At 45.6% G+C, this 15,417-nt stretch overlaps 1 pseudogene; it reads right to left on the bottom strand.

The window, feature by feature from the left end:
- Positions 1–1,214: 1,214 nt before the first annotated feature.
- Positions 1,215–11,227, bottom strand: LOC124975355 (TBC1 domain family member 8-like; annotated as a pseudogene).
- Positions 11,228–15,417: the final 4,190 nt, after the last annotated feature.

Genomic DNA, 15,417 nt, shown 5'->3' with positions numbered 1-15,417 from the left:
CAGGTCTTCCTCCATCCATGCCCAACCTTCTTCCACTTTCTCCCACTGCTTAGTGTTCTCTTCATCTTGACTGAGTATTCCATGATCACATCAGAGCACTCAACATGGAATGCTTCACCCAAAACCCACCAGGAAACCTTGCTGAACTGGGGGTGAAACATTGAGCACATGAGTCATCTGTGTAAGATTTCAGATGTAATCCCTAGGGTATGCTTTGGCAAAATCAAGATGAACTGTGATCTTCTGGAGCCCAAAGCCTTTGGAGGCAACAGGCATTAGTCCTGGTGAAGTCCTAGACCTAGTTTTTCCTCCGGGAAGATGGTTGAGGATGTGTCTGGTGGTATTGGAGCTGATCTGGACAGCTCTCAGGTCTGTGGCTCAGGCCTTTGCTGGCAGAGGCTGTCAGATGTTGGGGTGTCCTGCTCTGCACGTCTCGAGTGCCACCTATCCAACCTGTACCCCTCTCTCCCCAGAAATGAAGATTCCAAAGAATGCCAACGTCTTTTATGCGATGAAGCCACATGTCAGGAGAGACTTCATCCTGAGAAAGAGGACCTGTCCTCAGGATGAAAAGGATGACTGGATCCCTCCCCAACCTCCCTCTTATGAGGCAACTCAGGTGCGACATCACCGCTGGAACCTGTGGACAAGAATCTGCTCCTGTCTCTCTGGGCAGTGCTAAAGCATTGCATCATGGATGATCAATGAGATTGACTTCTAAAATGTTTACTCATCAATTCCATACATAATTGGACCTTAAGTTTTGTTATTTAAAATATGTTTCTGTATTCTGATCCACTTTCATGATTTGAATCTATTCATTTTACCAGTAATTCCTAGCGGAAACATTCAACCCTAGATGAAAGAATGTTTCATTTGATCAAAATGACATTTTGGTATTGGGAGTATGGCAGATTGCATTTTCTGACTCAATTTCCAATGGGAGAAATGAAATATTGGATATTATGATACTCACATGCATGAAGGCACACACACGCACACACTCAACAGACATACAAGCACACACGCTCAGAGAGAGTTTGAGTTGGTTATGGTGAAATGCTTTTAATAACCTGCATTCTTCAGCAATGGGAGGATACATATATGCTCAATACTTAGGAAATTATAGATTAAGGAAATAATTATATATATATGTATACATATGTATATATATGAATGTGGATATATATATATAATATATATGTACACACACACATAATGAATACACACACACATATATATATATATACCCATACCTCCAATGTGTGTGTGTGTGTGCATGCATCACATCTGAAAAGAAAGGTTCAGTCTGGATCACTAAAAGTAACAACTGATGCTGCAGGAGCTGCAGTAACTTAGAAAGAGTGTGGGGTAATAAGGTCTGCAGCCACACCTGGTCCCCAAGGGAGTGACAAGGTCAAAACTAGTCTCTTCACTGCCACATAGAGTCTACTTACGAAATTGGAGTCTATTCGCCTCAAATTTTCCATATAAAGAAAAAGTATGAATGTAGCAAAAATATTTTTAGTTCTTAAAATTAGAGGACAGGCAGCCCTTTGTCCCAGGACACACACGCGGGAAACTGACACTGAGATGCTCACAGATGCCACCGGCCAGTGGGAGGAACACTTGGTTGACACCTGAAAACCCACAGGGCCGGCACCGCCCGCTGCCCAAGTCACACAGCAGGAATGACATGAGAGCCACTAACGGACAGGGGAAAGGCCGGCTCCCCTTCTGCTGAGTCCTCAATAGAGCCCTTGCTGCCCAAGATCCACGGCCACCTCTCCACCCAGGTGGAGGAGCTGGTGCTCAGGTGCCACACCCTCCATGGTCATTGCCCAGCCTCCAGTGTCCATGGCACACCAGGGAAGGAGTAGCTTCAACAACCAGGTGGGAGTCAGGGTTCTGGCTGCCCAAAGGCTGGAGGACCACGGTCAGGTGTCCGGGGTGCAGAGGTGGGCTCTTGTCTTCACGCTCCTTGCTGCTGTGACAAGACACCATTTCAAGATCCCCAAACTTGTGGTCACTGCACCTGCTTGTCAAGTACAAAACAGGTGATGTGTGTCCAGCCCTCAAAAGAAAACAAAAAAAAGTAAGAGGAAAATATGCACCATTATTAAATATTAGTTTAAAATGTGTTTTTAAAAGTATATGTCAATGAAAGTTCTAGAAGGTGAGGCTCTGGCAGACCCAGGTCCTTTTCTGCAGTCATCCAACCCTAAGAATGAGGGAGGATCTCTCTCAGCAGGTTTTGTCTGTTCCAAAGGGCATCAACCCCTGCAACCTTGGAGTGTGGCAGCACCCCAGCCTGTGAAGAAGGTGGGGGTGCCTGACAATCCCTCTGGATGTGGAGAGGCGTGTCTGCTCCACACCCACCCAGGGAGCACACCACCAGCCCCCCGAACCTGGGGGACACCAGATCAACCCCTACAAGCAGTGGTGTGATTCCCGACCAGCCACTCTATCGCGTTCAATGCCCACTCGGGACACCCAGCCCATCAGAGGTGACACAGGACTCACACCCCCAACTACTGGAGGCCAAATCATCTCTAGCACATTGTGTGTTCACACCCAAGGGGGTCCCTTCCTACACATGCCCTCTGGAGCCCACTGACACAGAGGTGGTGAGAGGGGGACTGTCACGTCACAGAAAGCCACCATACTGCAGGCTCCTACCATGTCCTTGTCATTGGTTGATGTGTCATAGTGCACAGGATGGTTGGCGTGGACCTGCTTCAGTCTCTCAAGCAGGGTCTCTTCCAAGGTCTCTCTATCCTTGAGCTCGATGAACTGGAAGGCCATCTTGCTCCTGATGCTGATGAGGATGGGGCTGGGCAGCAGACTGGTGTCCTCCATCTTCTCCATGCTCACTACCTGATGCAAAAGACGGCACATGAAGGGGAGGTGCTGGAGAACGGAACTGACTAATTACGCTCTGTACATGTTCCAATATGAACAATGAATCCCACTGTTATGTATAATTGCAAGGCACTAATAAAAAGATTTGAATCACAGTAAGTACTGCAAAAAAGAAGGAAGGCAGGCCTCCACGAAATGCTCACAAGTTAATCTAATATGGAATAATGGCAACAAGGACCTGAGATAAAGGTTGAAAAGTGTGCAAGGGAGCATCAATAACAATCACCAAAAGGTAGAAGTAACCCAAGCTTCCATGCACAGATGAATGGATAAGGGAACTGTGGTTTAGGCTACCATGGAATATTACTCAGACTTCCAAAGGAAGGGAATTCTAACAGATAAGAGGTGGATGAACATTAAGAACATTGTGTAGTGGAAGAAACAAGTCACAAAATGACAATGCTGTAGGATTCCACTTACAAATTGGTTACAAGGTAAATTTCATGCTATGCATAATTCAAAAATCAATTTTTAGGTATGTAGGTCATCATGTCGATTTCTTGCTCCACTGATAATAATGCTTGCAAAATGAAGACATCTATTGGAGAAGGAGGGGATAGATCTGGGAAATCATATGAGGAAAAACACTGAGTTTCTAAGCAATCAGGCTCAGGACCTATGCTACGAGAAACGAGACCCCAGAGGTCTTGATGTATAACAGCTGTGGTACCCCCTCAGCAGAGATGCCTGAGATCAAGGACCAAGCTGCTTGCATTCAGAAGCAAACTCAGGTTGCCCACACTCCCGTTTCCAATGAGAGAATCACAGAGTTATAGGAGGGACCTGATCCTAACATAAGGAGGCATTTTTAAATCTTTCACAAGTTCCACGGGAGAATAAATGCCAATTTGACCCCTATTTTCTAAAGGTGAAGCTTTTTACAGTTTGTCTTTTTTTTTGTATTTTTTTAGGCAACAAAAGGGGAGGATCCCTTCCTAAAGAGCTGTAGGAAAAGCTTGGATTGCGAGGCATGTACTTTTGAATGACAGCTTTATCAACAGTGTGGGGCTAGGGTATGTTTTTCTTACCATCACTTCTAGGCAACCTTTGGTTGCCATAGCAACAAGAGAAAAAAGGAAGGCTGAAGGGGTAATGCTGTAATTCAGCCCACACTTCCCTCCTGGAGCCTGGCCATCAGATGGCCCAAGGTGCTCTGGATGGGATATAGTTGGAGTGTGTCCCCCGAAAGTTCTTGTGTTGAAAGCTTGATCCCCAATGGGGCAGCATTAAAGGGTGGTGGAACCTTAAGAGGTGAGGTCTAGTAGGGGAAGGATGGGTCACTGGAAGAATAGCCCTCAGTAGGGATTATGGGACCTGGTTCATTCCCACAACAAGGATTGTTACAAAGAATGGTCCTTCCCCATTCTCTGGCTTCCTGTCTTCACACATGATGTTTCCATCTACTCATGCTCCTGCCATGGGGGCACTGTCCACCACAACACCCTCACTGGTGCTCACCCAACACCATGTTCTTGAGCCTCAGGACTGGGAGTTAATTAAGCCTTTTCTTCCTTTTTTTTGGTTAATAAGTAAACCTGGCATCATGGATTTTGTTGTAGTAGCAGAAAATGGACTCAACCACATGGGTTAAAAGATGAAATGGTGCATCAAAGTGTGCACGGCAGGTCAAGCAGAGGGGAGAGGCAGGGTGTACCTCTCTGAGCAGAAGGACAACATTGTAGCAGCCATCTTCTATGCTGGCAAAGCAGGTGGAGCTGTCAGAGGAAAACATGCGTCCTGCGGTGTGGAACCGACTGAAGGGCGTCCAGAGGAGCAGTCCATCACAGTGTGCAGCTTCTGTTTCTTGGTAGCCTGAAAAAGATTCGAAACAGCTCCTTCTGTGCTTGGGTTTCAAGGTCCCTGGTGAGAGGTGGGGGGAGTTCAAGATACGGAAAGGTCAACAGACACGAGATTGAAAAGAAAACACTTTTGAACTTGCTGGCACAACGTGATAGTTTAGTGACTGAAATAAAAAAAGTCATGCTCCTCCAGAGCCTGTGAGCCCCATGTTCCATCCAGACATTCAGTTGCCCTTCCAACCAAGTGCAAGGAGCAGAGCCCGCTGTCCCCACCAGCAAGAAATTCATAAACTCATGAACTCAAATAAGTATTAGATCCTGGTTTGAATAACTCAGTACTCCAAAAATGGCAGCAAAGGCCATGTGTGGAGAAGTTAGATGATAAGCGGGGTGAGCATCGGTGAGACATGGGGAAGGTGGAGCCCTTGCACGCTGCTTGTGGAAGGCCAACTGACACTCTCACCTTGGCAAACAGCCAGAAGCCCTCAAACGTTGAAAGTGGACCTAGTGTTTACCCAGACATTCCCTCCCAGGTGAATGCAACAAACAGACTTGAGCACTGTCGTCCACTAACTGGCACACAAACACAGCAGCAGATTCATAGTCGAAGGTGGAAACTACCCCATGTCCACCAGTTGATCAATGGACACAGCAAATGTGGCACATGCCCTCAAGCAGGGTAGATAGTACTCAGCCATCAACAGAAAGTGTGCATGGACAGAGCTGGAAACCTCAGGCTGAGTGAAAGAAGCCAGACACAAAGACCACAAGGTGCCAGGTTCATTTACATGAAATGTCCGCACAGGAGGCTGACAGACAGAAATAAGGAGTGGCTGCTCATTAATGTGAGGCTTCTTGGGAGGGTAATAAAAGGTTCCGTGGCTGTAGTGATGATTGTGTGGTCCTGTGAATATTGTAAAACCTCAACTACCCATTGAAAGTCTTAACTGTTCAGATGTGAATAACCGAAAAGGAGCCTGACTTTTCTCCAGAGGAGTACCAGGGAGCCAGGGAAAGGCAAGTGCACTGCGCCAAGTACACACACTGAATCACACATAATTTCCTACGTTCGTATAGGAATATACGCCTGGTGTAGCTCCACATCTTGTACAACCACAAGAAGGGAAGCTGTACTCCATGGATGTAGGACATGTCAAATTACACATGACAGTCAAGTATATCTACAAAGAACAAAGAAAAAGAAGTTCACATAGTGCAAGAATGGAAGGTGAGGTCCCTCAAGGGGATCACAAGGTCCCTGAGAGTCAACAATGCCCAACACACTTACATTTAACTCTAAAAATGTTGCTGTCAACATGCTGAGAGTAGAATGGTGGAAACCAGAGGCCAGAGAGGTTGGCTCAGGGGCTCTGAGCCAGTGAGAGAAGGAGCAGGAAGTTCCGGGGTGCTGCTGCAGAGCAAGTGACTACAGGTGCCAATCCCACACGAAATTCTTCAGCCTGCTAGATAAAAGGATTTAGGGACCAGGAAACAAAAACAATGATCAGAGCCCCAAGAGTCTCTTTCGTAAGGAAGAGATAAGCGCCATCCATCTTCCAAAAGAACTATCACACATCAGAGGTGACCCAACACCACATGGAGTTGAATTTGGGAACAAAGAAAAAAGGAAACCTATAAAGAGCATTTTTTTTGTGTGCCTTTTGTGGCAACATGTGACCAGTTTGAACTACATGCACACAGCTGGAAGGGACGGGAAGTCATTCTGAATACATGAAAACCCCAAACATGCTGCTGTTCAAGGACCACCACTGAGAAAGATGCACCCCCACCAGACAGTGAGAAGAAAGAGCATGTCTTAAGGAGGAAGAGATCTGCTGTTTTCAAAATGACTTTCCTTGTATTAGCACTGAACACTAGACCTCATGGTTTTGAATGAATTCACTACAGGTTGAGTTGGCCTTATTCAAAATGCTTGGGACCAGAAGAGTTTCAATTTTCAGAGTTTTTCAGATTTTACAAGATCTATGTAAACTTTAGCAGTTGAGCATCCCTAATTAAAAAATCTAAATAAAAACTGCTCCAAAATTCGGTTACAAAACAAGAGTTTCAGATGCTGAGGTACTAAACTGCCTCATGAGCAAAGGCATTATAGCTATGGTTTACTCATCTCCTTGGATATTTTAAAGAAATGTCAATCGAAAAAAAAATACAGGAATGTTAAAACAGATAAACAATTTTGAAGTAAAAGATTAAGCTGTTTTTAAGATTAAACATAGGATTATATGATTTGGCTATTCCATTTCTGGGTAAAAATACTCAATAGAATCGGAAGCAGGTGTCAGAGAAATTAGTGTGCCCAGTTCACGACAGCATTGTTCACAATAGCCAGAAGGTGAAAGCAAAATAAGCGTGCATGGACAGACGAGTGGATAAACACAGTGGGGTATGTACATACGATGGATTATGATTCAGCCCTGAAAAGAAAGGACATTCTGACACATGCTGTGACAGAGATGAACCTTGAGGACATTATATTAAGCGAAATAAGCCCAAAGCAAAACATTGAGTGTTGTCTACTTACGTGAGGGATCCAGCTGATTCCACAGAGACAGCAGAATGGCGGTTGTGAGGCAAGGTTGAACAGGGTGATAGTGTCTAGTAGGTAGACTTTTAGTTTAATCAAGTCAGAAGAGTTCTGGAATGGGCAGTGAGGATGGTCATGTATCAGTGTGAACATACTTAATGCCACTGAACTGCATGCCTGAAAATGGGGAGGTCTGTGTTATATAAATTTCAAAGTAAAGAAAAAAAAAACTCTGTTTAATGACTAGTAGTATTTGATCAGTCCTGATTCTGTAAGTATGTCAAAAATTGAATCCAGGACAGTACTCTGTGGTCTCTCATAGGATCTTTCATAACGGTTTACCTTGACATCAGAGCTGTGGTTAGTTACCCAGTTATGATCTGCAAACCTGAAATCAAATTCCAGCTCAAACACCTGGGTTTGAACTTCAGATGATAAAGCTGAATTCCTTAGTGACACTGCAAGCAACTAGCCTGACAGTCTCCATGACTGGTGTCACCATGGACCAAATTATACAAAATACTGACTTACTCTATTGATGACAAAGGTATCGAAATCAGTTCAGCTGCCCTGAAAACATTTTTTACCATGTGATTTAAGATGAAAAGATGAGGACTTGGTGTAGCTCGGTGGTAGAGCCCTGGTCTCGCATGCATAAGGACCTGGGTTCAACCCCAGCACCACCAGAAAACCAAAAAAAGGTTTCTATACAAATACCATGCCATTTTATGAAAGAAACTTGAGCATTCATGGGGTTTGCTATGCACACAGGCCCTCGAACCAATGCCCAGGGACACAGCGAATACCTCACAACCAAAAGGTGCTAAGCAAAGCACACGAAAAGGTCAAGCAGCTGAGGGACACCATGGGACTGAAGCTCTACCTCTTGGTGATCTGGCTTGGCTCCTGCACATCTGGCTCCAGACCTCATTATCCAGCAGCCTCCGCAGCATCACATCTACCAGCTGCTCCATGATCTTCAAGACCGCATCCAGGATCAGAAACATGGAGGAGTCACGCTCCTTATTCTGTGTGGTGATCCGGATGGTGTCCGCCACAAAGACGTTGGCTGTCCTTTCCAATTTCTGGATATCAACCCAAGGTATTACAAGTTGAACTGAAAGAGAAAAGATGCAAAATCAGATCCCCCATAAAGTGGGAGCCAAACTTCAAGCATCAGCAAATAACAATCCAACGTTCTATTTGTTTCTTTTAAGCTAAAATGCAAAAGTCTCAAAGCCTGTGCAGGGGAAGAGTACACAACTGCCTGACAGCTGCTGGTGAAACCCAACTCATGGGCCAAGGGTTTTCTTAAAGATTGAAGTGTCATCTCCCAGGTTGCTGGCTACTGCATACTTTCAAGGACCAACATTTTGCAATCCAATAGCATACATCTTCAAGAATATTTCAACACTCATGCAAAAGTTTCTGAATCACACAAAATCTACTTTCAAAAACAGCACTCACACATTAAGGTAGAAGAAAAAGGAGTGTGCAAGAGGGTTATTCATTTCTCGTTCACAGAAGCGGGCTGAGCATCGAGTCTGTGTCACATGACTCTTATTATGCTTAGAAGACACTACAAGCAGATTCTATGAAATGCTAAGGTAATACAGTACAGTCAGGCACAGTGTATGTGCACCTCCGAGCTACCTGCAAGCCTGAGGCAGGTGGGTGTCTTGATCCCAGGGTTTTAGGTCCAGCCTGGGCAACAAAGCATGACTTTCACTTTAGAAAAAGAAAGCAGGTGCTGGGACATAGCTCAGTAGCAGAGCACTTGCCTAGCATGTGTGAAGCCCTGGGTTTGATTCCCAGCACTGCCAGAAAGACAGCCAGGTGCTGTGGCACACACCTTTAGTGCCAGTGACCCAGGAGGCTGGAGGATCCCTCCTTGCTAGGGAGGTAACTTAGCTAGTCCTTGTCTCAAAAAGCAAGGTTGGGATGGGGGGCAGGGCTCAACAGTTAAGTGCTCTGGCTTCAATCCTCAGTAATACTGCTACTAATAAAGATAATGTAAAATAGTGCAGGTGATACATTTTTAAACAAACATGCTAGTCCCAGATTTTTTTTGGGGGGGGTGTACCAGGGATTAAAGTCAGGGGCACTTGGCTACTGAGCCTCATCCCCAGCCTAATTTTGTATTTTATTTAGAGACAGGTCTCACTGAGTTGCTTAGTGCCTTGCCTTTGCTGAGGCTACCTTTCAACTTGCTATCCTTCTGTCTCAGTCTCCTGGGACGCTGGAATTACAGGCATGCGCCACTATACGCATCTGAGAATTAGTGTGGATACAATGATAGGCAGTAGGCTAATGCAGAAGAAAACCGGAGAAGATAAAATCATATCTGTTAGCCGATTCCTCATACAGATAACAAGTGGAAAAACATGATCGAATATTAGCAATAATTAATTTTTTCCAAGTATCATCATCCTAACACAATTAGGTTTAGTGACAATCCTTAGTGTTCCAAATGAAATCATTTCCTTTTCACCTCAGAGAATGAATGTCATATTGTAACATTTCCTTCCACTTATTTAGCCATAGCATTTTCGATGACTTTAGAATTGTAAACAGCCTCATTACTATGTCAGGCCTGGGACTACTCTTTTCCAGCTATGCCAGCTCTTCTGCCCACACTAGTTTCATCTACACTGCCTACTTGAGTTCATTAAGTGACTGCTCTGTGGAACGCCCTGCACTTAAGCAGCACAAATAGGAAAAACTAAACTACAAGCAAATAAGCAACACCAACTTGGCAGAACCCAGCCCAGAAACAGACATGGTGTACATTATAAGGGGACAAGGAAGGCATGGTGGACGTGACCAATCTGAACTGGGTATTGAAGGACAAACAGGAGTTTCTAAAGAGGCTAAGGAGAGAAGGAAAAGCATTTGGAAAAGTGTTCATTTGGGAAAGCATTTCAGAAAGAAGGATGGCCAAGGTTAGGCTGGGGCCCATTCCAAGCAAGGTCAGGAGATGACTGGGCACACAGGGCAGGATACTGAGGCATCAGAAGGGAGTCTGGTGAGACTGAAAGAGAAAACAGCATGTGCAGGAGGCTGGCCACAGCAGATATTCAGGAGGAGGCCTCCCACTGGCTGCACTTGGAGAATAAATGAAGAAAACCACACATACGTGTGCATCTCCCATGCCACCCAGCACGGGCTCTTGAAATGGCTTCTGAAAGTGCTTTCAATGGCAATGGCTTTTGAAACCTTGAACACACAACTGACAGCTGTGGCCTTGCCTTTTCCTGTGGGAATGCCAGTACTGAGGACAGTGCCCACTGCTGGTGCGATGTCATAAATTATTTCTGGATTTGAAGTGGACCCAGGTAAAGTGTTCTGCATATACAACAGTCATGATGTTCAAGGACGGGTGTTTTAAAAGATGTCCTTCTGCATTAAGAAGCAGAAGTACATGCTACTCCTATAGAAATATTCACCCATCAGATATGATACTGTATCTTCAACATAATCTATGGTAGTAAAAGGTTTTGAGTAGCTATTTAAATAAGTTACACAGATATGCTCCTGAAGGTAGCAGAAAAATGAATTGTCTCCAGAAAACAAGCAAAAAAAAAAAATCAAGCTCCTTCGTTGTAGCATGTATACTTCAACTTAATTATCTGCACAAATCATTTGGAAACTAATCCAGTATCACCTGCTGTCATCTCAACCACCCACTTAAATCTTTTGCTGTGGGATTTAACCTTTAATGGCTTCTCTAGGGAGCCATGCCAATCAACCCCAGGGCCAACTTTATCTTGAAGGACCAAATACTGCAGATGCTGGCACTGGCCTCACATGACTTCATTGACCAGGAGAAGGGGTAGAAGCAGAGGTGGTTGATGCTGATGTACAGACAGCCTTGGCGGGGCACCCAGCCCTTACAGCAGCAGCAAGAGCAGTAGGTGACCACCTTCTCTGCCTCGAGGAGGACGAACCTGGCCTCCAACATCACCACCGCTTCTCAGAACTTCCTGGGCTCCCCTTTCTGCTCAGCAAGCCTGCTGCTGCTCTCTTAATCTCTTAAGCAATCAGACCCTGACTCACAAGAGACAGGGCCTTCATCCAGGGAGCTGGGCAAAGGGAAGGAAGACAGCACAAGGGACAGGAAGCAGGAAGGACAGATGCACCCAGGCACTTAAGGAATCGCTGTTGTTTCCACGACAACCACTCCTGTCCACAACCCTGAAACAGCCACAGCCAGAGGGGGAAAAAAAAGGCAGAGATCAATTAACCATCACAAGGTTGCAAAACACAAAGAAAAGTCTCTCAGTCACTTACTGACCATGAAGCTGTGGCTGAATCAGCTGACTTCTAAGGTTTTGAGAATTTTAATTCACAATTATTTCCCAAATCCTCCCTACACTCATGCTACAGTTTGGATCTTCAATGCCTCCCCAAGGTCCATGTGTTAAAGGCCTGATTCCCAGCTAGTGTATTGGGAGGTGATGGAACTGCACAAGGTGGGGTCTGGCGGGAGGTCCTTGGATGACTGGGGACATGCCCTTGAAGAGGACAGTGGGACCCCAGCCCCTTCCTCTCTGCTCCCTGGCTCGCCATGAGTTGAAAACTTTTCCTCTGCCATAAGCCGCTGCCTTGATGTGCTGTCCCATCACAGGCTCACAAGCAAGGGGCCCGATCAGTCACGGACTGGAGCCTCCAGAACTGGGAGCCAAACCAACCTTCCCTAAGTCAGTCATCTCAGGTATTTGTGACAGCGATGAAAAGTGAACCAACACAAGAGATTACGAAACCCAGTGACTGGCTCTGGTGTGGGAACTCACATCAGCCCCGAAGAACTACGCAACTAGGACCTAAGAGTCTCTTTAAAACATGAACGAATGTCTTCATTAGGTTCAAAAAGGTCAGTATAAAGCCAACTGCAGGATCTGGAGAAGACTAATGCCGTGCACCACCACTGTCCACTCTGTACTTGTTCAAGGTGGAAGGGAGGACCCTGGCCAAGCTTCTAGAGGGCGGAAGTACTCCTAAATCCCTGGGGAGTGCGGGAAACAGCAGAGGGCACAATCTGACACTGCAACTCTTTTGTCAACCACCACCAAGAAGGGACCTTTGTGATCTGTGGTGGTGACAGAAGAGACTAGAATAAAAGCTGTGGTCCATTTCTCAAGGGTGACAGTCTGTCGTTACCTGTCCTTTTCTTTTTCTTAACATTTTCATTTGTGTTTTATATGACTGTCTTATGAGAGCCTATGTTTCCTAAGATGAGGCTGTTTTCTCAGGGGTGTTACCAAATCCTCACTGTATAAGTCCTTTTAGAAATGAAACCTGGGCACTCACATTAAAATAATCTAATCATACTTACTATAAAATAAACCTCAGTGCTGGTGAAGTGTACTGTTTTCTTCATTATTTATCAGGCTCTAGAGCCTGACTGGCATGGCCGAGAACAGGATTCAGAGGCTCCAAGCAGACATGATGGTGGCCATAGGGCCTCCCAACTGTCATGGCTGCATGTCTGGTTCCAGGAAGAGCTGAAGCAGAGGGATTTTTCAAGTTTTATGGAGCAGCCAAGGGCCCAGGAAAGGTCCAACTCTCACACCCTGTGGATCTGGCCCGAGGAGTGGGGAGAACAAAGGCCACGATGTGCTCTCGCTCCCCAGCACTGCCTCCTCAGCTTTCCTTTCTTCCTTCCTTTCTTTTTTTAGGGCATACTAGCTTTGAAGTGTCACGGATCAAAACTGTCACCCCCAAACATGCCACTTCAGCATAAGGATAACTGAGCCAAAGATAACTGAGAAACAAAAAAGACGGGGTACCAGAAAGACTGTCTGCCCTGCCCCATCTGCCTCGAGTCAGGAGGGACTCTCCATCTGCACAGGTGTGTCCCCCTCTGTCCTGGGAAGACACCTTTGACCTCTTGATCTCAGCAGCATGAGGGGCTCACACAGCCTCATGGAGAGAGCCCTACCCTGCCATTAGTTTCCCCCATGTTTACCTCCCCGACCCTGCACCACCCCAGAAGATGGACCCCTTTTCCTGTCACTTCAGTCCTCAGTCAACTGGTTGCTTTCCCTTAAGGTGCTGTGCAAGGTCGATTCTAACCACCCTACCAGTTACATGGCTGAGTTTCTGCCACGTGTATACACTCTGAGTGCATTCAAATCAACTCTTTCTCTCTTGCTCATCTGCTGCATAGCGATGTCATTTCCAGGGCCTCAACTACAGAACCTAGGGAGAGGACACTTTTCCTTCTCCTACAGAAGGGTTTCAGGAAGCAGCATAGCAGAAATCAATTTCCTTCCTCCCAAGCAAGGGAAATACCTCAAGAAAAGAACCACTACAGTTCACGTTAGGCCAAGAGAGGCAGGTCAAGTGTTGCTGATGCTCAGTCCCATCTGATACAGGACACCGAGGCACAGTTCATCGGCAAGGATGAGGGGTGTCCCGAGAGCTGTGTGTGTCTTTTACCATAGCCCAGGTCAGCTCTGACCCCACAGGTAAGAGGTCATGCCCTGGCTGCCAAGCACTGGATGGCCTCGGTCACCCCTGCTCTTCACTCATCCTGCTCACATCCCCTAGTCCCCAAATGCAAAAGACTGCTTCTCTTGCTTGCTCTAAAATCAAAAATTCACTTTGACACCCCTTACGAAAAGCTGGAAGTCTTCAGGTTTGTTTTCAAAAAAACAAAATCCATGGTCTGGGATATTCACAACAGTTCTATTAGTGCATTCTACTTATACACAGTAGTGGGGTTCACTCTGACATCATCATACAGGCATGGAATAGAATGAGCTCCATTTCCCTCCCCTGGGCTGCCTACTTTAGTGGGCTCTCTACTACGTATTTGGTCTTTAATTAGTGCTTTATAGGTATGCATCAAAGATGGAATTCACTGTCGTATATTCATGTATGTATACAGCACTATTTTGACAATTTCTTTCCACACTGGGGATCCTTTGAATAGAGGAAATGAACTGAGGGGGAGGAAGGAGGAACAGGAAGTGGGAGGAAAGATGGATGGCTTTGGGGAGGTTTTATCCCAAGGGAAGAAAACTGTACTGCAGGCTTATGTGTTCAAGTATGTAAGGAGAGTTCACTGTAGAACAAGGAAACATGTCCCTCCCCAACAGGATCTTAAAGCACCAATCACCATCATGTCCTTGCAAGGACACCAGTTATGTAACAATGTAACTGGCAGCAGGTATGGACAAATACCTCCCAAGATTCCTCTCCTGCCTTCTCACACCTTAACTGGCTGTAACTCCATTTAATTAACATCTGCAGAACAAACATCCACTATTGGGACCAGAGCACTAGGTCCAATGTGGTGACAAATGTTACAGCTAAAGAGAAAATGAGTCAGGAATAACTAATTTGAGGAAGACAATAATATGTTGCTCTGCAAAAACAGAAATCTTAACATTATGGTATCCCACGAGAAAAAAAAAAGGATGATTATATCTGTAAAAGATAACAGGAATTAGGCCTGAGGATGAAGCACCACCCTCTTTTTTTCCTAAATTTCAGGTGTATCTTTATGTGCCGCAAAGACTGACAGGTGACAAATTGAACTAATTTGCCTTTGCACATTAATCCAAAAAGTGTAATCGGACTGGTGAAGACTGTGGGTACGTGGCAGAGTTCAAAATGTCATGAAGAGTCACCCCAGATAGGGAGAAAGGTAGAGATCAAAGGGCCTACCTTCACCTTCCCCTTGACAAAGCTGGCCATGTCGTCTTTATAATCAAACACAGAGTATGGAGGAGATTCTGTCCCAGCCACTTCCAGTGCTGGTTGATTTCCTCTAATGTGGTACCTGGATCAGAATAGAGAGAGAGTGAAAAACAAGAGTCATCGTTTTGCTAACATTAAGTCACTGTGTTAATGTTCTGCAAACATCCCGTGCCAGGGTTCTCACACCCGAGCCACAGTTTGTCACTGAAAGCTGGCACTCTCCACTGGTGCCATGGTCTCTCCCGCCACTGCACTGGGACTTACAAACTTCAGTCCCATGGCCACTTAGGCCAGCTCACCAAGCAGGAAAACCTTGGAACTGTCCTGTGACCACCCTGCACACCTTGATCATGTGCAGAGCACCTACCACTCAAGTGTCAGAAGCATTTGCAATGGTACAGCTGTTCCAGCATGGAACACAGACCAAGTGGCAGACGATTCTCA

This window comes from Sciurus carolinensis, unplaced genomic scaffold (assembly GCF_902686445.1).
Source record: "Sciurus carolinensis unplaced genomic scaffold, mSciCar1.2, whole genome shotgun sequence".
NCBI classification, from domain to species: domain Eukaryota; kingdom Metazoa; phylum Chordata; class Mammalia; order Rodentia; family Sciuridae; genus Sciurus; species Sciurus carolinensis.
This window is presented reverse-complemented; position numbering and strand designations above follow the sequence as displayed.